At 45.1% G+C, this 26,038-nt stretch overlaps 1 protein-coding gene across 1 annotated transcript in view; it reads right to left on the bottom strand.

Moving 5' to 3' along the window:
• The window catches only part of LOC137537153 (zinc finger protein 208-like), a 289,307-nt gene that overhangs the window by 167,279 nt on the left and 95,990 nt on the right, over positions 1-26,038 (bottom strand). The window lies entirely within an intron of this gene.

The following is a 26,038-nucleotide window of genomic DNA, read 5'->3' on the forward strand; positions in this document are numbered from 1 at the left end:
CTTTCTCCAATTCGGAGAGGGAATAGTATTTAACGCTGCCGGGAATTAGAGTGCCACCATGCTGAGCCTTCATTAGGCTCACTCTGTGCCCAACTTACCGGTGACGGGACAATACGTACGCCTCGTGTTTCGCATCCAACATACTGCAACTGGCAAACAGCGCAGGAAATCATATGAATGACATTGTGGGTCTGGCAATTAATGTAGTGTCTCATCCTTAGCTTCATTACAAGAAAAAACGACATCTCATGTCTGGTTATGCATCCTGCAATGTCTACAAGTGACGTTCCCACATCAGTATAAGCTATGCGTACTGAGCCACGTAATAGCTGGGTGGATGCTCTGCGAGACAAGAAGCTGCACCTCCCAATCGTCCCCCCATAGGACCTTTGAGTCAGAATGTAGGACAGGTATTTCCTTATAACACCAATGATCTTCTGGTATTCTAAACCATAAAGGTAACACAAGTTACATTATCCCTCCTGCAGCACTTTTGACCTGGAGCTCTCTGCAGTAAGTCACTGCGTCTCCTTAGAGGCATAGCTAAAGTTTTCAAAACCCGGGGACAAAGTTAGTTTTTGCGCCCCCTGGTTGCAAGGTGTGAACCATAAGGGGGTCCATCATGCTTTTTCAGAGATGTTTGAGTTTTAGAATAATTTCCTGCATGTCCGAACAGGATCGATATTCAGATCAGCACTGCACAAAATCGATCTGTTCTCCATCAGTAGCTGATCGGACATGCTGGATATGATCAATTTGACCCATCCACCCGGCAGGAAATGTCGTGTGTAACAGGCATTAGGAAGTTGGGAGATAAGCAGAAATACACATCATCTACTTTGCTGATGCAAACAGGGCAAGCGCCGGTTACAGCAGGGAGATAAAATAAAACAACACTCCGGGCCAGAGAGAAGGAAGCAGGGAAGAAGATTGGGTCCTTCCACTGTCTTTCATAGAATCTTCAACAGGAACACATCAGGGAAAGTAAAACCTGTAACTGAGCCCCCCAGATGCTGCGCCCGGGGACAGATGTACCACTTGCGCCCCCCCCCCATAGCTACTACTCTGCATCTCTTATCCAGGGCTAAAGGGCGACTCCCCTTGATTACTATGACAACCCGTCTGAAAAAGTAGTGCGAAAAGCCAGTAAAACCTCCCAGGAGCCCCTCCAAATCAGCAGCAGGTCTTCTATATAACGGCCCAGGGCCGGGCCGAGGCATAGGCTGGAGAGGCTCCAGCCTCAGGGCGCAGTGTAGGAGAGGGCCCAGAATTCATTCAGCTGTCATTCCTAATTGTGTATGAAGCAGAAAGAAATAAGAAAAGGGGATACATAACAGTGACTGCAAGCCAGATAACTAGATATTAAGGTGTTGGGGAGGTTGTGGGCCCTGTGGCGCCTCTTAGTCTAATAGCAATCAGTGTGTGACGGCTGGGGTGGGAGGGATGGAGGGGCGCACTTTGGTGTCTCAGCCTTGGGTGCTGGAGGACCTTGTCCCTGCTCTGTAACGGCCATACCACTGTATGTGAGCAGAGGAGTTCTCCTCCCAAATATGCGGAGCTCCTCCCACCAACCCATAAAGAGGCTGGCTAGGAAGGGGGTGAACTTAGTCCCCACAGAAGCTCTGCACTTCTGAAGGTAGAAGCCCCCATCAAATCTAAAATAATTATAGGCCAATAGATGACCCGTCGCTAATAGGAGGTAATCCCAGGGAGGCTGTGAAAAGGCTGCAAGGGCAAGATTGTGTGGGATCGAGGAGTATTGGGAGGCAATGTCCATCGTCACCTACCCATCCCTCCTCCTAGGTTTGGGCGCTAAGGCTCATCAAAAGGTGGGAAGTGTCCCGAAGGTAACCTGGAAGCCTATGGAGAAGAGGTTAAAGGCAGGAGTCCACCCATTCACTCAGACGCTCTCCCAGGGACCCTATTCCTGCCACAATGGGGCGGCCCTTCAGGGGAACGTCTGCTTTATGGACTATGTAATATAGGAATGACTAGGAACACCATAAAAAAACTCTCCCTTTTAGTCAAAACTCCTAAGGTCATCCAAAAATTCAATAGCCGTGTTACTATTCCCCCTCTGAGTCGTAGCAACTCAGAGGAAGAAGTAATTCAGGGTCCAGCAATCGCCGGGTCTCTGAATCACCCTTACACGGGGTGCGCACTATAGCTTCAGCGCTACGCGGCACGCACCGAAAAGCCCTGCCTCGTCTAAACCACCGATGCTTATCCTGATGCCAAAGATGAAACAGCTCTTCTTTAACATACGATACTAACAGAGCCAGAGGCGTAACTAGAAATCACTGGGCCCCCCTGCAGAAATTTGGATGCCCCCCCACTCAGGGACGTTTTGGGGGGCAGGAGTGGGCGCAGCATACGGGGAGAGCTTAGCCACACATCGGTGGGGAGGACAGTCCCCCCCCCTCTCACCTCGGGCTCTCCCCTCAGTGCACCCCTCCAGCATCAATTAGTGGCAGCAGGTGGCGGCAGGAGCACATACCTCCATCCACCGTGGAAGTCCGATCACTAAGTGCCTCACGCTACTTCCTGTTTAAACAGGAAGTAGTGTCAGACACTTAGAGAGAGGAAGCTCTGGCAGTGGAACGCAGGAAAATATGTGTTCCTGCCCGCCGCCTGCAGACACTAAGTGATGCTGGAGGGGAGCGCTGAGAGAAGAGCCTAAGTTGAAGGGGGGGGGGGGGACTTTCCTCCTCCCCGCCGATGTGTGGCCAAGCTCTCCCCTCATGCTGTGACCCCTCCAGAAGTCCGGGGATCCCATCATGTCACCACTGTAATACGTGTCCTATAGGATGCATTCCACCACACACTACCTTCTTCAGCTGGAAGTAGGACGTGGACGTGCGGTAGTGAGTGGTGGAACGTGTCTCATAGGATGCATAATACAGCGGTGATATGATAGCAAGAAATACACCCTTATTTACAAATAATATATTGTCACCATACTATGTACTAGGGACATCATTTACATCTTGTGATAACCAAGACAAATAGGCATGTACAATGTGTGGGTATTATGTAAAGTAACATTGTTTATTTTAAAACTATAGGGGATGCAATTGGAGAAATAGTATATTTTTTTCTTTGTTTTTCCCTTTAAATTCATAGAAATTATAGTAATTACTGAAAACAAATATCAGCCCCAAAAACACAAATTTGTGGCAAAAGAAACAAATTAAATATTTTCCATGCGTTTGTGTTTACAGATTGTGGGCGGGGCATAAAAATCTTTCATTGATCTGAAGCAAAAGGAACTTTAAAGTTCTTGCGAAAAAAAGAGAACACCAAGAGCCCAATATAGTGTAGTATGTACTGGTAATGTACAGGTCCTTCTAAAAAAATTAGCATATTGTGATAAAGTTCATTATTTTCTGTAATGTACGGATAAACATTAGACTTTCATATATTTTAGATTCATTACACACAACTGAAGTAGTTCAAGCCTTTTATTGTTTTAATATTGATGATTTTGGCATACAGCTCATGAAAACCCCAAATTCCTATCTCAAAAACTTAGCATATCATGAAAAGGTTCTCTAAACGAGCTATTAACCTAATCATCTGAATCAACTAATTAACTCTAAACACCTGCAAAAGATTCCTGAGGCTTTTAAAAACTCCTAGCCTGGTTCATTACTCAAAACCGCAATCATGGGTAAGACTGCCGACCTGACTGCTGTCCAGAAGGCCATCATTGACACCCTCAAGCAAGAGGGTAAGACACAGAAAGAAATTTCTGAACGAATAGGCTGTTCCCAGAGTGCTGTATCAAGGCACCTCAGTGGGAAGTCTGTGGGAAGGAAAAAGTGTGGCAGAAAACGCTGCACAATGAGGAGAGGTGACCAGACCATGAGGAACATTGTGGAGAAGGACCAATTCCAGACCTTGGGGGACCTGCGGAAGCAGTGGACTGAGTCTGGAGTAGAAACATCCAGAGCCACCGTGTACAGGCGTGTGCAGGAAATGGGCTATAGGTGCCGCATTCCCCGGGTCAAGCCACTTTTGAACCAGAAACAGCGGCAGAAGCGCCTGACCTGGGCTACAGAGAAGCAGCACTGGACTGTTGCTCAGTGGTCCAAAGTACTTTTTTTGGATGAAAGCAACTTTTGCATGTCATTTGGAAATCAAGGTGCCAGAGTCTGGAGGAAGACTGGGGAGAGGGAGATGCCAAAATGCCTGAAGTCCAGTGTCAAGTACCCACATTCAGTGATGGTCTGGGGTGCCATGTCAGCTGCTGGTGTTGGTCCACTGTGTTTTATCAAGGGCAGGGTCAATGCAGCTAGCTATCAGAAGATTTTGGAGCACTTCATGCTTCTATCTGCTGAAAAGCTTTATGGAGATGAAGATTTTATTTTTCAGCATGACCTGGCACCTGCTCACAGTGCCAAAACCACTGGTAAATGGTTTACTGACCATGGTATTACTGTGCTCAATTGGCCTGCCAACTCTCCTGACCTGAACCCCATAGAGAATCTGTGGGATATTGTGAAGAGAGAGTTGAGAGACGCAAGACCCAACACTCTGGATGAGGTTAAGGCCGCTATCGAAGCATCTTGGGCCTCCATAGCACCTGAGCAGTGCCACAGGCTGATTGCCTCCATGCCACGCCGCATTGAAGCAGTCATTTCTGCAAAAGGATTCCCGACCAAGTATTGAGTGCATAACTGAACATAATTATTTGAAAGTTGACTTTTTTGTTTTAAAAACACTTTTCTTTTATTGGTCGGATGAAATATGCTAATTTTTTGAGATAGGAATTTGGGGTTTTCATGAGCTGTATGCCAAAGTCATCAATATTAAAACAATAAAAGGCTTGAACTTCTTCAGTTGTGTGTAATGAATCTAAAATCTATGAAAGTCTAATGTTTATCAGTACATTACAGAAAATAATGAACTTTATCACAATATGCTAATTATTTGAGAAGGACCTGTATAATTGGAAGACTAATAATATTAATTTAATGCTTACAAACCAGGGTTACCAATTAGGCAACCACTGTCAAAGCAGGTGGGGAGATTGTCCTGACCCCACTTGGGATTAAAATTCGCTCTCTGTAGTAGAAGAAGGAAGGGTACAATCCTCCACCAAGGGTGGACTTGGATGTAGATAATAGGATAACAGAGGCGCCAACAAGATAAAAAACACTAAAAGAACTTAAAAACCAATCTTGGTAATAGAGGAGGTAGTGGTGGACTTACAGAGGCGCACAACGTTGATGATACTGGCAGATGCTGTTTACTCCTATCTGTTATTGCCTGATGAAGCAGGTCTGTACCCCGCGAAGCACGTTGCACTTTATTTGGAATATCCAATAAAATAGTTTTGACTGAAAATCCAGTTGTATGTTGTGCTTGGAGGAGGTAAGTCCACCACTGCCTCCTCTATTACCAAGATGGGTTTTTAAGTTCTTTTAGTGTTTATTATCCTATTGGTGCCTCTGTTATCCTATTATATTTAAAATTCTTGCAGTACTTTGTTTCTCAGCTCTACTCTGTGAAAAATGAACATTAAACAAACCAGAAACATCTCAATAATGAAGCGAATGAATGGTGGGGGAACTTTGATAAAAATCTTTAATATTTTGAAAACTAGAACAAATAGAAGGGGGCTTTTTGCAGCACAAACCAACCATCCCATTGTCATGCCTGTGCGTTGCTGTAGGGAGGCCGGGTGATGCCATCGTCTGGAAAAAAATAATTGCTGTGATCTTCAAAACAAAGCAGCACATGGCCTCATTTTTTTCAGCCCAGTATAGCTTATTTGTGCCAATTGCAGGAGGGGTATTTTGCATCAACTCAGAATTATTTCCATGTCATTGACCATCACTACAAACCTGCAATGTTACAGAGAGCTCTGGCTACAAACACTTTTATTTATTACAATACATCTAATTGAAGCAAGTAATAGTACTGTCAGTAATGTTGTTGTTACCTCTGCAGCGGAGAGCGGTACGGCCGCCGATCCCGCGTCTGACGTCACAGCGGATTCCGCCGCAGCCTCTGGCTCATCCCTTCCTGGCAGGACAGGTCTCTCCAGGGTACATCAGTTCAGAAGAGCGCACGCGTGTACCCCGAGACAGGACCTTTATGTATTGAGGAGGCGGGTCAGCTGACAGCGCTGGTCTAACACTCGCTTCTGATTGGCTGGGGCGAGTTGGGCGGAGCCACGGGGATTACCTGTTGTATTTAAGACCCGGGCTGTCAGTAGATCGTTGTCTGCTGTTGCTGAAACTTTGCGGTTAAGCTCTCAGATCTTAGTCAGTTCCCAGTGTGTTTGATCCGGCAGGACCCCGGGGATTCACACATAGATAGGGTTATTATTATTATTGATATTTCGTAATAGTAATTATATTATTATACATTTTATGCCTTTATGTGTATGAACCTTGCCTGAACTTCTGACAATCCTTTTGCCTCTCGATTCTATACTCTGCCTGTCTGTTTGTTGCCGACCTCGACTCTGACTTTGCCTCCTGATTCTGTACTTCTGCCCATCTGATTGTTGCCGAACTTAGCCTGCTTACCCACTATGATTTTGCCTAACGTTTCTGTACCGCGACCTGACCGACCTGTTACAGACCCTGCCTGTACGACCTCGCTTACAACAGTGATAGTCCCTAACGTTAAGGGCTATCACATAGGAGTACTCCTGTGTTATAGTAAAAACACGTGTGATCACACTCTTAATAAAATACTGACTATAACACTGATTGAGTTCATTCTGGTCAGCAGAGTCACCACTGATCATTACAAGTACATCTTACATTACATGCAGAGGAACAAAGCACGTCACACAGTGGGAACAATATACAGCTGATATTCAGCACATTATCCAGAGGAATAACTTTATTAGCAGCTTTATCCACAGGAGAGATACTTGGAGATGCATCAGATTTCCATTCTAATAGGAGTTATTTGGTTACATAACACAGAACCGTTTCCAGCAACAGCTTCCCACATTTGTCTGTAGCAGCAGCGAATGTTCATCCGGCTCACTGATAGGAGGCCAGATTTCTCTCTCCCCCCCCCCTCCCTGCAGTCCTGAGTGGGCGATTTGCGGGAGTCAAAACTCACTTATCGCCAATTCCATTATCATGTATCCAAGGCAACAGGGTGACACACATCATCAAGATGTTCCAGCGTGTAATGCGTTGTCATGTGAAGAGTGTCGCGTGACACCCTGTTGCCATGGAGATGTGGTGCTGGAGTCGCCGAGTTTTGAACAAGGCTGTGGAGTCGGTACAAAAATACTCCGACTCCTCAGGTTAGGATTCCACCGACTCCTCGACTTCTCTTATTTGCATATTACAATCTTGCTGATTGAAAGTATGTAACATAAAATGCATCTCTTAACTGCCAACGCTAAGGAATTTTAAAAGACAACTGAACTGAGAGGGATATGGAGGCTGCCATATGTATTCCCTTTTAAACAATACCAGTTACCTGGCTATCCAGCTGATCTTCTCCCTTTAATACCTTTAGTCATAGACTTAGGCCTCGTTCGCATCATACTCGCTTCCGTGCGCATTTGGAAGTGCTTATGACGTGGTAACATGCAAGAACGGCAGAAGGGTATAGACAGCCCTTCTGCCATTCACACCAAATGCGCTGTGCAGCAGTACGATGTGCTATGATGTGGTTGTATACTGCTGCATGCATTCTGCCCGCGAGCGCAGAGCTGAACCATTCACTGTCAATGGATGGGTAGCAGCGCAGATGACGTGTCAATGCAGCGGGTCAATGCAGCGGGTGGCTGCGCAGCTGGCGTACGATCATACGCGCTGTGTTCCGATCGCACGGCCATCTGCGCTGCATAGATGTAAACGAGACCTAAAACTAAACCTTGGTAAGAGTACTTGTAAAAGGTACAGACAGGAACAAAGAACATCTATCAAGCCCTAGGCAATGTAAGTGTGGGTAGATGTAAGAGTGATGTGCAGGTACTCTGCAGGGGAATGAGGAGATTCTTCCTCTATTACACATTCTTCATGCACAATCTGAACCAGGTTTATGGGTGATAGACAACACCTCTGTGTTCAATGTGCACAACATTCTCAGTGGATTCCCTGCAGCTCTGTGGAGAGTGCATATGTAGAGTATAGTACTACTGTGTAACTTAACATAAACCTGAGACAAATGAAAGTTTTATACATGCCTGGGGTTTCCTCCAGCCCCCTTTTAGGCTAATCAGTCCCTCACTGTCCTCCTCCGCCACCTGGATCTTCTGCTATGAGTCCAGGCACATGAGCCAGTTGGGCACAGTGCGCATGCACACACTCTGCCACCAAGAATGTACTACACCTGCGCAGCACTATTGTGCAGATGCAGAACGCTCCTGGTCGTGGAAGCGGCATGCGGCCGGACTGCGCTGACTGGCTGAATTACCAGGACTCATAGCAGAAGATCCAGGTGGTGGAGGAGGACAGCGAGGGACTGATTAGCCTGAAGGGGGCTGGAGGAAGCCCCAGGTATGTATAAAACTTTTCTTTTCATCCGTCTCAGGTACCCTTTAATTTGTAGTCACCAAACCAAATTTTAACAACATATGAAATTATTTGATTTCATGAGAAAAAGGAGTGCATATATTTGCATAAATCAGCATCAACGCAGAATTATTTCCATCTCATTGACCATCTCTATTAGTGACACGGCTACACATCAGGCTTTATTCTTACAGCATAGATGTTATTTAGTATATATGTTACGGCCAGAACCCGAAGTCTGGCCACTTCTAGTTCTGGCCGGCCACTTCGGGTTCTGGCCGGCCAATGCGCGAAGTGGCCGCTGCGCTGCGGCCAATGTTAGAAATGGATTGATTCCTCTGAGGTTAATGTATCTTCTGGCCGCAGCGCAGCGGCCAAACGTATTCGTTAATTTATTGCAATTCAGCTGGCGGCAATGTAACAATTCAAGCCGCCGGCTTTTTTTTTTCTGCCTCTCTCTCCTCCTCTTATGGGCAGCGGGCGGGGACATGCGTGTCCCCGGGAGTCGTTCGTGGCGCCAGGGCAGCAGAGCGGGGAGGCTGCAGACATTGCTTCTGCCAGCACCCGCTCTGCAAGAACAGCAGGATAACCCTGCCGCGACGAACGACTCCGGAGGGGGGACACGCGTGTCCCCGCCGGCTGCCCATAGAAGAGCGAGAGAGGCGGGGGGGAGGAGAGAGAGGCAGAGGAAAAAGCCGCCGGCTGAATCGCAATAAATTAACGAAGTTGTTATACGTTTGGCCGCTGCGCTGCGGCCAGAAGATACATTAACCTCAGAGGAATCAATCCATTTCTAACATTGGCCGCAGCGGCCACTTCGCGCATTGGCCGGCCAGAACCCGAAGTGGCCGGCCAGAACTAGAAGTGGCCAAACTTCGGGTTCTGGCCGTAGCATATATAAGAGATTCCTGTGTACACATCATATATACTGTACAGTCACAATCAGATATGTATATCTGGCTTTAAAAAATACGGGGACTGCTTTATTGAAGCAGCACAAATAACTATTGGTTTATTTCATTTATGTGGGCTGAGCGTGGCTATTACTGTATATATAATTTATGATGACCATTTTCTGAGAAATAGAACATTTTATCATATTTTCTATTTTAATCACAGTTTAAATTCATTAGGAGTCGGAGTCCGAGCATTTTTCCCCGACTCCAGGTACCCAAAAATTGCTCCGACTCCACAGCCCTGGTTTTAACCCGTGCATATCACCCGCTCGCGACTTTGAAGGGAGGGAGGTTGGGAGGCGGGAGAAATTTTAGGAATCCACAAGCAAAGTTTGCCCAGTCCTGATCTATAGCATGTGATTGTAACACATATCTCCATTCCAGAATTCCTGTATCTCACCTCAAGCCCAAACACCCGTATCCAATTATCTCCTTCTAATTTACATTTGGATTGCAGCACTGAGGCATTGGGGTGTCTATAGCAGTGACTGTAACACATATAACAATAACCTGTCCCCCCTCTCCACCCCAGAATTCCTGTATCTCACCTCAAAACCAAACACCTGTATCCAATCATCTCCTAATTTACATGTGGGGTGCAGCACTGAGGCATTGGGGTGTCTATAGCAGTGATTGTAACACACATAACAATAACCTGTCCCCCTCTCCACCCCAGAATTCCTGCATCTCACCTCAAGCCCAAACACCTGTATCCAATCATATCCTCATTTACATTTGGGGTGCAGCACTGAGGCATTGGGGTGTCTATAGCAGTGACTGTAACACATATAACAATAACCTGTCCCCCTCTCCACCCCAGAATTCCTGTATCTCACCTCCAGCCCAAACACCTGTATCCAATCATCTCCTTCTAATTTACATTTGGGGTGCAGCACTGAGGCATTGGGGTGTATCAGCATTACCTGGGAATCACGGCTGTCAGTTAAAAAATCACCCGAATCCAACTCCAACTCCTCATTTTATGATTCTCAGTCACTCAGACTCCTCTAATTTACATATTACAATATTGTTGATAGAAAGTATGTAACATAAAAAAAATAAATGTCATCACTGCCAAAGCTTGGGAATTTTAAAGCTATATTGAGATGGCATCTTATTTTGACAACAAAAAGCTCCTGGCCAGGAAGCTGACACTCTCCCCTTTTAGCCATTCCTTTCATGTAGAATTGGTAAAGGAGCGAACAATAGCTTCATGTGTTAAGTTAACTCCCAAATGCACTTGTTTAAAGGATACCCGAAGTGACATGTGACATGATGAGATAGACATGTGTATGTACAGTGCCTAGCACACAAATAACTATGCTGTGTTCCTTTTTTTCTTTCTCTGTCTGAAAGAGTTAAATATCAGGTATGTAAGTGGCTGACTCAGTCAGGAAGTGACTACAGTGTGACCCTCACTGATAAGGAATTCCCCTTTTTACCTCTTTCTTGCTCTCAGACGCCATTTTCTGCTAGGAACGTGTTTTATACTTGGAATGTCTTATCAGTGAGGGTCACACTGTAGTCACTTCCTGTCTGAGTCAGGACTGAGTCAGCCACTTACATACCTGATATTTCACTCTTTCAGGCAGAGAAAGAAAAAAAAGGAACACAGCATAGTTATTTGTGTGCTAGGCATTGTACATACACATGTCTATCTCATCATGTCACATGTCACTTCGGGTATCCTTTAAACAAATTTCATATTAAAAAAATGATTACTCTTTTATAATGTACCAAGATACATATTACAATATAAATGTCAGTTTGTAAAATAGCTCAGTTGGATGTTGCAATAGTGACTAAAGAAGGTCATTCAGAAGGGAATAATTCTGAGTTGATGCAGAAGTACGTTAATTTAGCATGAAAAGGTATAAAGCTTATAAATGGACCAATCATCTCCTGCAAAGGTCCACAAAGGGGGTAAGAGGCACCCAGGAGTGTATAAAAAGGAGTTAAAAACAAATCAAAGAGAAAAAGGGATTTAAACATATATGAATTTGCTGATATTGAGGTAAGCCTCCTCCCTCTTTTTCTCTTTGATTTGTTTTTTACTCAGTTTTATACACTCCTCTTACCCCCTTTGTACTTGTTTCCCTCCTTGTGAGGGCTAAGTCTGGTCACCACATGGCTGATGCCACATGTCAGGACCTTACTGCTGTTTTTTAACCTCCCTGGCGTTCAGGCAGGGAACACACTTGACTGTTTTCGTACGCGTTTTCTGCACAGAAAAACTGAGAACGCATGTTAATCAATGAGCTAGTACACACTTAATATTTTGTTCGCGCGCAGAAAAAAAAACTGACATTCTGCATCATGACTCTGCACATTTTGTCAGTTTTTTGTATCAATTACATCAGCTGCTATGAAAAAACGTGCGCGTTTTCCTGCATAGAGAAACACTTGGTGTGCAGAAAAAGTATGCAAAAGACAAGTGTGTTCCCTGCCTTAATGTCCCCTGGATTTCTGTGCAAAAAGTGATCCAATTAATGTTCATAATCTTTTTTCTCCTGTAACTTGCCAAAATAAGTCAAGCAAGGGTCTAGTATACAGTGCAGGAGAGTATTGATGTGTATGCACATCAATACTAATCGCAGTATGTTTTGTATTTAGGTGCATACACGTCACTACCGCCAAGGAGGGTAAGAGTATGACCATCGCCCCCCTCTCTGGGTACCCGAGTGGAGTCGGATTTGTGCCTCTCCCACCTGCTTCCAGTGGTTGGCGGCTCCCTGTGCAGCTTCCCTTTGTGAGAGTTCATTTCACCTAATTTCCATCTTTCTATACTTTGTGAGCTAGTGCCCCATTTAGCCTCCCGTTGTGTTTACTTCCCAGGGTGCATTGCTCACCCTTCCACACAGTCCTGCAAAGGTGGAATTTGATTGGTCCATTTTCAAGTTGCATACATTTGCATATAAAATTTGCATAAACCTGCAGCAACACAGAATTATTTGCATCTCATTGACCATCCCTACCAGTGACCCAGCTACTCGTTATTCTTACCGCAGATATGTTATTACATTTTTATTAAAGGATTTGTAATACTGTACAAACAGAAAAGGTAAACTGATTTTTAAATAAATGAATAAATGAAACATCCATCACACTATATCATATAAACATTATACTCAAAAGTTTATTCTATAGATCAGCTGGATGTACATTCCATATAGAAACAGAGGTTTGAACATTTTATACATAAGCCAGGCCGGGTTTTGGATGGAAATAAAATGATAAGTTTAGCGCCAGAGGTTTTGTTCACCACCATAACAGAGAGAGTTGTCTGTTGTTGTGAGTGTCACTACATAAAGGCTTCATATAAGCAGTACTGTACTTCCCATAGGCAAAGCCAACAGACATCAGATGCTACAGAAATTGTGATTATTCTATGGAGATATGTGGCTATTAAAACAAACTCTGACTGAGATATTCTTCCATATGGGGAACACCTGCAGTGCCAGGAGGGCTGGTCCCCTATGGGAGATTTTTATCCGATATCTCCAGAATGGTAGCGTGGCGTTAGATTGTAGCTGTAGGCTAATTTTGGAATTTAGCTCATTTTGAGGATGGCCTGTTATGGTAGAGTTTATACCTCGTTAAGTTGTATATGAAGAGGGAACAACTAATGGGAAATAGAAAAAGAACACACACACACACAAAAACACCTCTAAATCATATGATCGCATTCAGGGTAGTAAAGAGAACAAAACAGAGGAATTAACCAAAAAAATTATCATTGCCTTGATGAAAGAAAGATATGGGGTGGAGGAAATAAGTAGGTTTTTTTGTGTAAGTAATTTTTATTGAATTTTGCACATGAATAAACAGTTTATGAATAGCTAAACAAGGGTTCATGTATGAAAAGCTTATACCATATCCATAACAGGTTTTTAACAGGTTTTTTAACAACGATTTAAACATACTTGGAAATAGAATACAGAAGTAACTTCTGTCCTAAACAGTGGGACAGACTGAGACAAGAAACATTGTATAGTGTACCGATGATGACGCAGGGTGAGCCTCTCATGGGAGAGGTGAGGGTTTCACTATACGATGATCATAAGAAAGGAGGATATGTCAGCTCGTGGTTGATATTGATGTAGGGAAAAGATTATGGATATTCGATCCAGAGAACGTATCATGAGTATCAAAAATGTGGGATCTTTGTTTGATGTAGTGATTTTATAATTAGGTTACAGAGGTCCCGGACTACACTAGTTAATAGTGACTGGGACTTGTAACTCATTGGGTGGTCAGGCAGAATAGTGGAAGTGGGGGGGGGGGGGGGGGTAGGAGAAGGGAGGGAAGGAGGAAGGGCAGCACTTCTGGTGAGGTAATGTATGATAAAGAAAAGTTAACTACTAATAATACTTGGTTTAGACTTCCATGGATATATAGTTGGGCTATGTGATAGTTAGGTGTTTAAGATGATTGGGGTAGGCCCTTGTAAAATTGTTATAATTGTAGGAGGGAAGCCCAGTCAAAGTCCCATTTACTTTTCAATAGGTTTTTGGTTTTCTTTGATTCTAAGGAGGAGCTCCATTTTCAGATTTTGTGGAAATAAGTAGTTAAAAAAACAAAGCTTAGATCCACATTTGTGGCAGTTTAGAATGCAGAGATGTTATTATATATAAAAGATTCCTGTGTACACATCACACATACAGTCAGTTACATATACAGTATGTATCTGGTGTTAAGAATATGGTGACTGCTTTACTGCTGCAGCAAAAGTAACTTGTTGTTTGATTGGTTTATTGTTTCATTTTTGTGGAGTAAGCACAGCTATTACTGTATATTTAAGTTTTTTTGTGAGCTATGTGCGAAATTGAATATTTTATCACATTATTTCTTTTAATTAACCACGTTAGTACCAGCGGCCTCTGCCCCCTGAAGGACCAGAGACCGCTGGTACAATACCGACCGGTATCGCCGCGCATATCCGCCGCACGCCAGCATCCTCCTGACATCCACTCTGTGGTCTATATGACGGCAGAGTTATGTGAGCAGGTTAGGAGCTGCTTTCATTGTCTATCAATGTAAGCTTATGGGAGTGGCTTACATTGACAGACACGGCCAGGAGCCAAAGAAATTTGCTCCTGACCAGCTCACATGGCTCTGCTGTCATAGAGACAGGCAGAGCCAGTGAGCTGCAGTGAGAGACGTCGGGTTTCAGCCGTGAGATCGGCGTAGAGCGACGAAAATGGCAGATGTGCTCTGCAGCGGTTATTGAAATCTACGCCCTGCCAGCCAGGTAACCACCAAAACAGGGCGTAGACTTCAATCATTGTGGCCCTTAAGTAGTTAAAGTATACATTTATTAGGAGTCAGAGTCAGTGCATTTGTGGACAACTCTGACTCCAGGTACTAAAAAACTGCTCTGACTCCACAGCCGTGCTGCTGGGACTACATCTGACTAATAATACCTATCTATTGCTGCTATCATATTATTATTATTATTAAGTATTTATATAGCGCCGACATATTACGCAGCGCTGTACAGTGTATATATATATATATATATATATATATATATATATATATATATATATATATATATATATATATATTGTCTTGTCACTAACTGTCCCTCAAAGGAGCTCACAATCTAATCCCTACCATTGCCATAATTCTATATTATGTAGTGTAAGTACTGTAGTCTAGGGCCAATTTTTAGGGGGAGCCAATTAACTTATCTGTATGTTTTTGGAATGTGGGAGGAAACCGGAGTGCCCGGAGGAAACCCACGCAGACACGGAGAGAACATACAAACTCTTTGCAGATAGTGCCCTGGCTGGGATTCGAACCTGGGACCCAGCGCTGCAAGGCGAGAGAGCTAACCACTACGCCACCGTGCTGCCCATCATATTTATAGTATTATCATGTAAAATAGATGCCAATCTTCCTCTGTGAGGGTGTAACAATATAGATCTACAGTATAACGTTACCCCTAAACTTATTTAGTCAGGAGATCCCTGGAAGATCCCGTCAGTTGCAGCGGTGATTGAAATTTACGCCCTGCCAGCCAGGTAACCACCAAAATAGGACGTAGATTTCAATCATTGTGGTCCTTAAAGGGGAACTTCAGCCTAAACAAACATACTGTCATTAAGTTACATTAGTTATGTTAATTAGAATAGATAGGTAATATAATCTCTTACCGACCCCGTTTTAAAAGAACAGGCAAATGTTTGTGATTCATGGGGGCTGTTATCTTTGTCATGGGGGCAGCCATCTTTTTGGTTGAAAGGAGGTGACAGGGAGCAGGAGACACAGTTCCAACTGTCCTGTGTCCTGGAAAAAAATTGCACCAAAACAGCAGAACGAGAACAACAACATCAGAAATCCCATCATGCTTTGCACAGCATTAGGGGGAAAATGCCCGGGCAGTTTTTTTCTGTGCAGCTAAAAATTAGACTTGTATAAGAGAAAAAAAGTTCTGATGCTGTGAAACAGTTAAAGAAACACCAAGCCTTTTCAGTGCTGCTGAGTCAATTTTTAGTCCGGAGGTTCACTTTAAGTAGTTAAAGTATACATTTATTAGGAGTCGAAGTCAGTACATTTGTGGACAACTCCGACTCATCTGACTAATCATCTGACTAATAATACCTTATCTTTTGCTGCTATCATTTTTATAGTATTATCATGTAAAATAGATGCCAATCTTCCTCTGTGAGGGTGTAACAATATAGATCTATAACGTTACCCCTAAAATTATTTGGTCAGGAGATTCCTGGAAGATCCCGTCACAGTCGCAGTGATCCAATCTCTCTGAATAGCAGTCCTGTGTGTGTCCAGCGTAACATTGCTGGGAGATAAATCCCTCTCTTCTTACTTTGAATTCCAAAAAAGTGGTCAGCACCTCCAAATAGTAGCTCTTTTACTTAAAACATAGCTCTTTATTTGAAAAAGTTAAAAATCCATAAAAGAGATAAACATGGTATGGGGCTGGATTCCAGCGACAGCCCGCTGTTTCAGACTTCTCAGCCTTTCTTCAGGCTGGACAGTCCCACACTAAATCTCATTCACATCATCTCACCTTATATACCAGACTCCCACCTCACCAACCAATCGCAGGAGACCATGCTCTGGAGGACCTGATGGAGGACTACCAGGGGGTGAAAGGGACCAATGGGGTCATGGAGTATATATCCATCGTGTAGAACCAAGTCCACAACAGTAGAATCCCTCCGCCAAAAAACTAGTGCAAAATTATTTAGCTCATCACGGCTCAAATGGTCCCTCTCTCATATCGGCGACCATCGCCCAGAGTCACTGCTTGCATGCACTAATATTAAGGCTTACAATCCCCCACTGATTCCTAAACAGTACAGTATAGAAAATAAATAAATCACCAAACATACGTACATGCCGTGGGGGAGTGGCCCCACCGCGCTCAGCCAATCCACATGACAGTATTCAATGCCTATGGCCAATGACAGGGCATCTCATAGGTGCCGAGTCAAGCGACCAATCGGCCGTCTTACTTCACCGGGCGTGGGGCGGAAGAAAACAAAGCCAGGTGGGGGCGGCAGAAAAGCCGCCTCCCACTCCAGAAGCCGCCAACCAGTAGTGCACTGGGAAAAAGATCCGCCGACCAATAGCGCACTACATCAGTGGGAGCGGCAAACAGCCGCCTCCCACTGTAGAAGGCCGCCGACCAATGGCGCATGTGGAAAAGTGCGCGTCATCCAAAACGGAAGACACAGATAAACGCCGACCAATCAGAACATGCTGCCACAGTACGAGTAAACAAATACACGTGACAGTGACAGCATAAAATACGTGAACCCGGGCGGCAGTGGAAATACAACACCGGCTACTAAGAGCCGGCCACCACAAGTATAAGCACCGCCCATGTCCAGCCAAGGTACCGCCCTTACACGGAACAATAAACCAACATACATAACGTTGCCGGCTAAACTAAAAAACCTCACCGCCGCGCTAATATCCATCAGCACAGAGGGAAAACACAAAAAAACACCTCCCCCACGGCACACACGGACGGAAGGTGAATAATACAGAATGGTAAAAAAGCAAATATAATTATAAAGAAACATATAATCCTTCTAACAACATTACCCCTCAGCAATCTCCCAGTCCACCAGAGCAAATCCCCACGATCTGTAAAGAGAGAGAGAGAGACAGGTTTACATATAATAGAAATGCATAAAAACACTATCAAAAAAAGCAAATAAACATATCTCTCTAGAAACTAAGACAACCCAGTCAAAACTAAATATAAATCTAATCTACCAGGACCCATGGATCCACAGAATCCCCATTCCTCAATACCCCCACCTGCTATCCCAGCACAAAACCCAAAATCATATTCTTTATTTAGTCCTGCTGGACCAAAGGTATTAAGTTCTCGGATCCATTTTGCCTCCCTTTTTTAGAAGTTCCTTCACCCTATTTCCTCCCTTCCAACTATTTGGAACCTGATCTATCACCTGGACCCTAAGTTGAGACACTGAATGTCTATTGTTCACAAAATGATTAGAAACAGCCTGATCTAAGCACTTCGTACGTATTGTTGATTTATGTGAACAAATCCTGTCTTTCAATTTTAGGGTGGTCTGGCCAACATACCCCAAGCCACAGGGGCATTTTAATAAATAAACCACATACGTGGAGTCACATGTGAAATAGTCCCTAATAGGATATTTTTTGCCAGTTGATGGATGAGTAAATGCAGTACCCTTAAGAATATTATTGCACATTTGGCAGTTTAAACAAGGAAAGGTTCCAACAACGCTTGATGTTTCTTTTGGATTGGTCCTAGTATGCATCACCTTATTCCGGATAGTCTGAGCCCTCTTATAAGCCATTAGTGGTGGTTCTGCAAATTCTGGTATGTTTGGGTATGCCTCCCGAAGCACACTCCAATGTTTCTTAATTACTTTTGAAATTCGCTCACTTGCTGTAGAAAAAGTAGTCACACAAGGAATTCGTTGAGACGACCTTTTATTATTGTTTTTCTTTTTTCTCTTCCTTTGTAACGAGGAACTTGGATATCCTCTTTCAACAAATTTTTGTTCCATTTCTTTTAGTCTCTCTTGACAAATCTCAGGATCAGAGACGATACGTTTAACCCTTGTATATTGTCCCTCAGGAATATTCTCAACGACATGCCTGGGAGGGAAGCTGGAATATTCAAGTACTGCATTCCTGTCAGTTTTCTTGACATAAAGATCTGTATTTAAATTCCCATCACGTAATGTGACCAAAGTGTCCGAAAATGAGACTTTCCTATCATCAGAATGTGCAGTTAGTTTAATTGCTGGGCATCTATCGCCCAGATCTCGAATAAAGGCAACAAGGTCCAAACGTGGCCCCATCCACACACAAAAAATGTCGTCGATATAACGCCACCAACAACGAGCAAACCGACGAAAAAGGGGATGGGGGTACACAAACGCCTCCTCATAAGCACCCATAAAAAGATTCGCGTAGGACGGGGCCACGTTCGAACCCATCGCCGTACCTCTCTTCTGCACATAAAAAGCCTCCTTGAACTTGAAGTAATTGCAGTGCAAGATAATAGTAAGTAATTCTCTTATGAACCATCTCTGATCCACGGACATACCAGATTGCGTCAAAAGATACCAAACCACAACTTCGATCCCATCATCATGTGGTATAGCAGTGTACAAACTTTCTACATCTAACGTCACCAGAAGTACTGATTGATCTTGTTGTAATTTTAGCATCTGTAATTTGTCGAGAAAAATATTGGTATCTCTCAAAAATGAATCGAGTTGTTTAACAAAAGGTTGTAGCAATTTGTCAACAAAAATAGCAAGAGGAACTGTGAGAAAAACGCGGAAAAGCTGCCGCAGGTGCTCAGAGCAAGGCGGCTGATTCCGTGTCCAATGCGGCAGGTTGCGTGCGTAGGCCTACATCTGCTGGTATGGCTGAACGCGGAGAAACCGCCGCGTGTCCTGAGAACAAGGCAGCTGTTTCCGCGTCTGACGCGGCAGTTTGCACGCATAGGCCTACATCTGTCAGTATGGCTGAACGCAGAGAAACCGCCGCATGCTCTGATAGAGATGCGGCTGGTTCCGCGTCCAGCGCGGCGGATGGTATGCAACATATGTCTGGTGTGGCTGGGACTCATTGTCCACACAGGTTCAGAAGGACACGCGCGTTGAGAGGCAGAACCTTTATGACAGCCAGAAGAGAGTCAGCTGACCAGGCCGGTCAGCTGACGTTCTCACCAGTTCCCATTGGTCCAGCACTTAGGGGAGGCGCTGGAGAGCGCTGTACTATATATACTGGGTGCTGGTCATTCCTCTGGTGTCTGCCGTTGCGATCACTACGTGGAAGAACTCAGACCTTTAGTCAGAATCTGTGTTATCAGTCAGTTATTCTCTAGACCAGTTCCAGGGTGTTGATGACCACAGACCTCACACCCCAGACTAGGGAATCCGTATATCATCTGTGTTATTCTCTAGACCAGTTCCAGGGTGTTGATGACCACGGACCTCACACCCCAGACTAGGGAATCTGTATATCATCTGTGTTATTCTCTAGACCAGTTCCAGGGTGTTGATGACCACGGACCTCACACCCCAGACTAGGGAATCTGTATATCATCTGTGTTATTCTCTAGACCAGTTCCAGGGTGTTGATGACCATGGACCTCACACCCCAGACTAGGGAATCTGTATATCATCTGCGTTATTCTCTAGACCAGTTCCAGGGTGTTGATGATCACGGACCTCACACCCCAAGACTAGGGACTTGTATCATCATTCAGTTATATCTCAGACTAGTTCCAGGGTGTTGATGATCACGGAGCTCACACCCAAGACTAGGCATTGTTTATTATCTGTTATGACCTTCTGCTTTCCTGACCACTCTTCTGATCACTGATTCGGTACTTCGCTATATCTGATACTCTGTTGCCAAACCCTGCATGTTTTAGGGTTACCGAATTAGACTCCTGTCTTTGTACCTTATCTGTCTGTGTGTTGCCGACCCGGCTCGTCCGACCTCGAGAACTATCTCCCTAGTCTAGAGATAGTTCACAGATCTGTCAGTGACACTCTGTCTGGTGTCACTCACGCTCTGGTCCTTCCTACTCCCAGCCTGACCCCTCCCTCGGGAACTTGTTATTTGTGCAGTATTCCTTACTGCCCTCGCACCTGCTTCTCAGGTGCCGTCCTCAAAGTATACTGTTGCACCAAACACTCATATCACTCAGGTGTCCAGAGGTTAGTGATATATCTGATTATCGGCAGCATCGGTATTATGGGCAGCACGGTGGCGTAGTGGTTAGCTCTCTCGCCTTGCAGCGCTGGGTCCCTGGTTCGAATCCCAGCCAGGGCACTATCTGCAAAGAGTTTGTATGTTCTCTCCGTGTCTGCGTGGGTTTCCTCCAGGCAATCCGGTTTCCTTCCACATTCAAAAAAAAAAAAACATACAGATAAGTTAATTGGCTCCCCCTAAAAATTGGCCCTAGACTACAGTACTTACACTACATAATATAGACATATGGCAATGGTAGGGATTAGATTGTGAGCTCCTTTGAGGGACAGTTAGTGACAAGAAAATATATATATATATATATATATATATATATACACTGTACAGCACTGCGTAATATGTCGGCGCTATATAAATACTTAATAATAATAATAATAATAATCGGTGATTCTGCAGATCATCAATATTCAGGTTTACATCTGTATTCTTGGTGATACTGCAGATCACCAATAATCAGACCCTCTCTGAGTTACACCGATCGTTACAGAACGGCAGACCAAATACAAATGGGCGCACTCACCGGCCGTCTGGGCACACTTACCACTTCGGTGCATAACATCAACCAAGTGCTGGGTAGTCACCAGGCGTTAATTGACGCTTTGTCCGGGTCTATACAAAACAAACCCTCGGCTGTGGATGAAGTGCGATCCCCTCCTAGCACAGACATACGTATGCCTGTACCTGAGAGATTTTCTGGTCACAGATCTGACTTCCGAAATTTTAGAAGTAGAGTGTTATCATACTTTGAGTTAAGACCTAATTCTTCAGGAACTATGGCCCAAAGGGTTACATTTATAAAAACTTTGTTATCAGGGGATTCTCAGACTTGGGCGTACAGCTTGCCCAACGGAGACTTGGCCCTAACCTCTGTAGAGGAATTTTTTAAAGCCATGGCTTTAATTTACGACGACCCAGACATTGCCTCGACTTCTGAGCGGAAGCTCAAACTGTTACGTCAAGGCAAGAGTCCGGTTGAAGATTATGCTGCTGAATTTAGGAGGTGGTCGGTGTCAGCTAGGTGGGACACATTTGCCCTTTTAGATTGTTTTTTATCAGGGTTCTCAGATGAGGTTTCTGATCTTATGTTAAGTCAGCCTGAACCTAAGTCCATCGATGAGGCCATTTCATCGGCCATCAGGATAGATCGCCGGCTGCGCTATCACCGACAGACCCGGGGTAGAAACCATGTGAGAATAGTATCCCACGCTGCGCCTCCACCTCCTCCCGCTTCGCCTCCACCTGAGCCAATGCAGATTGGTCGGTCAAAATTGTCTCAAGTGGAGCGGAGACGCAGGATATCTGAACAGATTTGTCTTTATTGTGCAGAAGGGGGTCATAGAGTACAGAAATGCCCTAGGAAATCAAGAAACGCTACTGCCTAGGTGTCGTTGGGGGTAATACCCTGGGCATGCAGTTTTTACCCCTAGATGATAAACGTTTGCTTCTTCCTTGTACTATTTCGTGGGAAGATATGTCTGAGGTCACTGAAGCCTTCATTGACTCAGGCTCAGCGGCTAATTTTATGGATTGCGAATTTGCAAAAAGATTGGGTATCCCGGTCACCCCGGTGACACCACCCATTCAAGTTACTGCAGTAGATGATTCCCCTCTGCAAGGTAACAGTCCTCTGTCGCAGACTCCAGAGGTGGGGGTCACTATCGGGGTGCTACATAGGGAGAATTTGAATTTTTTTGTGTTACGAATGACAACCTCCACGATCATTCTTGGCATGCCGTGGTTACAACTTCACTCCCCTCAGATAAACTGGACTACTGGTCAGCTAACAAGCTGGTCATCCCATTGTTTTCATCACTGTTTAGCGAAGGTAACCTTGGGTGAGACCAAGATTCATGTGGAGGGAGTACCAGATCAGTATTCTGAATTTTCAGACGTGTTTTGTCCTAAGTCAGCTGATAAACTTCCTCCACATCGCCCTTTCGATTGTCCTCTTGAACTCCGGTCTGGTTGTATGCCCCCTAGAGGTCATCTCTACAATTTATCTGGACCTGAAAAGTTGGCCATGCAGGAATACATCCGTGCAAACTTAGCTAAAGGGTTCATTCGCCCTTCCCGGTCGCCTGCGGGAGCAGGTTTCTTTTTCGTAAAGAAAAAAGACGGAGGCCTTCGCCATGCATTGATTATCGGGGCCTGAATAAGATCACAGTGAAAAATCGCTATCCATTGCCTTTGATAGACGATTTATTCACTCAGGTTACCAAGGCTAAGATTTTCTCAAAAGTGGATTTACGGGGTGCATACAACCTGGTGCGGATCAGAGAGGGCGATGAGTGGAAGACGGCCTTTAACACACCCGATGGGCATTACGAGTACCTGGTGATGCCCTTCGGATTGTGTAACGCCCCGGCCGTCTTTCAGGAACTCATTAATGAGGTATTCAGGGAGGTTTTGGGTAAATTTGTCCTGGTATATCTAGATGATATACTAATCTTTTCAGATACCCTCTCAGAACACAGGGCACATGTCAGATTTGTATTGCACAAGTTAAGACAAAACATGCTTTATGCTAAGTTGGAGAAGTGCATTTTTGAAGTGACATCTGTCGCCTTTCTGGGGTACATAATTTCCACCTCGGGCCTTTCTATGGACCCTGCCAAAGTCTCTGCTGTCCTGGAGTGGCCCCAGCCAGTAGGACTAAAAGCCCTTCAGAGATTCTTAGGGTTTGCTAATTACTATAGAAGGTTCACAAAGGGGTACTCCACAGTCATTGCACCCCTCACCAGTCTCACAAAGAAAGGGGCTGATGCCAACCACTGGTCCCCCGAGGCTCTTGCTGCATTCTCCACTCTGAAAGGATTGTTTTGTTCTGCACCCATTTTGAGACACGTCGACACCTCCTATCCCTTTATTGTAGAGGTAGATGCCTCAGAGGTCGGGGTAGGGGCTGTGCTGTCTCAGCATTCTGGGTTGCAGGGAAGATTACACCCGTGTGCCTATTTTTCCCGTAGGTTTTCACCAGCAGAGAAAAACTACGATATAGGCAACAGGGAGCTCCTAGCCATTAAATTGGTCTTTGAAGAATGGCGTCATTGGCTAGAAAGAGCAGAACATACGATTACAGTTTGCACTGATCACAAAAATTTAGAATAAATTGAGGGGGCTAAGAGATCGAGTCCCCGACAGGCTCGGTGGTCACTGTTTTTCTCGAGATTCAGATTTGTAATTACGTATACTCCAGGTAGTAAAAACGTTAAAGCAGATGCTTTATCCAGATGATTTGAGCCAGAGACAGCACAGCCCTCTGACCCAGAGACTATTATCCCACAGAAAGTGGTGTTGGCAGCCACAGAGACCTGGAAGAACTGGACAGAGACTTTAAGTCCCTTCCAGCAGGATGTCCCTGAGGGAAAGCCGGAAGGGGTCATGTTTGTACCATTGCCATTTCGTCTCCAGATATTGCAGATGTTCCATTCTCATAAAAATGCTGGACATCCTGGGGCCACCAGAACACAGGACCTTGTTGCTAGGTGTGCTTGGTGGCCTTCATTGGCAACGGACTGCAAGGAGTATGTAAGGGAATGTGCGGTATGTGCAAAAAGTAAACTCTCCCGTCTGGCACCTGTGGGAACATTGCAGCCTTTGCCCGCCCCGAGCGAACCATGGACCCACTTGTCCATGGATTTTGTGGGTGAGCTCCCGAGGTCTGAGGGCATGTCGGTCATTTGGGTGGTAGTCGACCGATTCAGTAAAATGGCCCATTTCGTGCCCCTGAAAGGACTCCCCTCAGCCCAGGAATTGGCCGATCTCTTCATCCTGCACATCTTCCGGCTACATGGTATTCCGGAAGATATAGTGTCAGATCGGGGAGTCCAATTTGTATCTAAATTTTGGAGGGCATTCTGTCATCAATTGGGCATGGAATTATCGTTTTCGTCAGGCTACCACCCACAGACCAATGGTCAGACCGAGAGAATTAATCAGTCTCTGGAGCAGTTTTTGAGGTGCTATGTTGCGGATGCACAAAATGATTAGGTCAAGTTCTTGCCGTTTGCAGAATTTGCACACAATAATTTAAAGAGCTCTTCCTCTGGATTCTCTCCATTTCAGGTGGTAACTGGAAGGTTGCCTAAATTTTCCCCTCTGCCAGTAGCTTCTACTCCGTTTCCAGCTTTAGAGGCTTGGCAAAACTCATTCAAGAACATTTGGGGAATCGTGAAAGAGAATCTAGAGAAGGCTTTTCAGAGTCAGAAAGGTCAAGCTGACAAGAGACGTTCCGTAGAGTGGAAATTCAAGCCAGGAGACTTGGTCTGGGTGTCCACTCGTCATTTGACTTTAAAACAGCCTTCACCCAAGCTAGGACCCAGGTTTGTGGGTCCCTTCCCAGTAACCAGGAAAATCAACAATGTTACTTATGCCATTGATCTTCCTGCCGGCATGCGTGGTGTGAGATCATTCCATGTATCCCTGCTTAAGCCAGCAGTGCATGTAGATTCCACTCCTCCTCCCCCTGTGATGGTGGATGACCAACCTGAGTATGAAGTGGAAAAGATTTTAGACTCACGTATTGTACAGAACTCAGAACAGTATTTAGTTCACTGGAAGGGTTATGGCATTGAGGAAAGAACATGGGTACCTGATTGCCGCATGCATGCGGATGAATTAAAGAGGGAGTTCCACGCCCTACATCCTGAGAAAACGCGGAAAAGCTGCCGCAGGCGCTCAGAGCAAGGCGGCTGATTCCGCGTCCAACACGGCAGGTTGCGCGCATAGGCCTACATCTGCTGGTATGGCTGAACGCGGAGAAACCGCCGCGTGTCCTGAGAACAAGGCGGCTGTTTCCGAGTCTGACGCGGCGGTTTGCACGCATAGGCCTACATCTGTCAGTATGGCTGAACGCGGAGAAACCGCCGCATGCTCTGATAGAGATGTGGCTGGTTCCGCGTCCAGCGCGGCGGATGGTATGCAACATATGTCTGGTGTGGCTGGGACTCATAGTCCACACAGGTTCAGAAGGACGCGCGCGCGTTGAGAGGCAGAACCTTTATGACAGCCAGAAGGGAGTCAGCTGACCAGGCCGGTCAGCTGACGTTCCCACCAGTTCCCATTGGTCCAGCACTTAGGGGAGGCGCTGGAGAGCGCTGTACTATATATACTGGGTGCTGGTCATTCCTCTGGTGTCTGCCGTTGCGATCACTACGTGGAAGCACTCAGACCTTTAGTCAGAATCTGTGTTATCAGTCAGTTATTCTCTAGACCAGTTCCAGGGTGTTGATGACCACGGACCTCACACCCCAGACTAGGGAATCTGTATATCATCTGTGTTATTCTCTAGACCAGTTCCAGGGTGTTGATGACCAC

Source organism: Hyperolius riggenbachi, chromosome 10 (genome assembly GCF_040937935.1).
Source record: "Hyperolius riggenbachi isolate aHypRig1 chromosome 10, aHypRig1.pri, whole genome shotgun sequence".
Lineage (NCBI taxonomy): Eukaryota > Metazoa > Chordata > Amphibia > Anura > Hyperoliidae > Hyperolius > Hyperolius riggenbachi.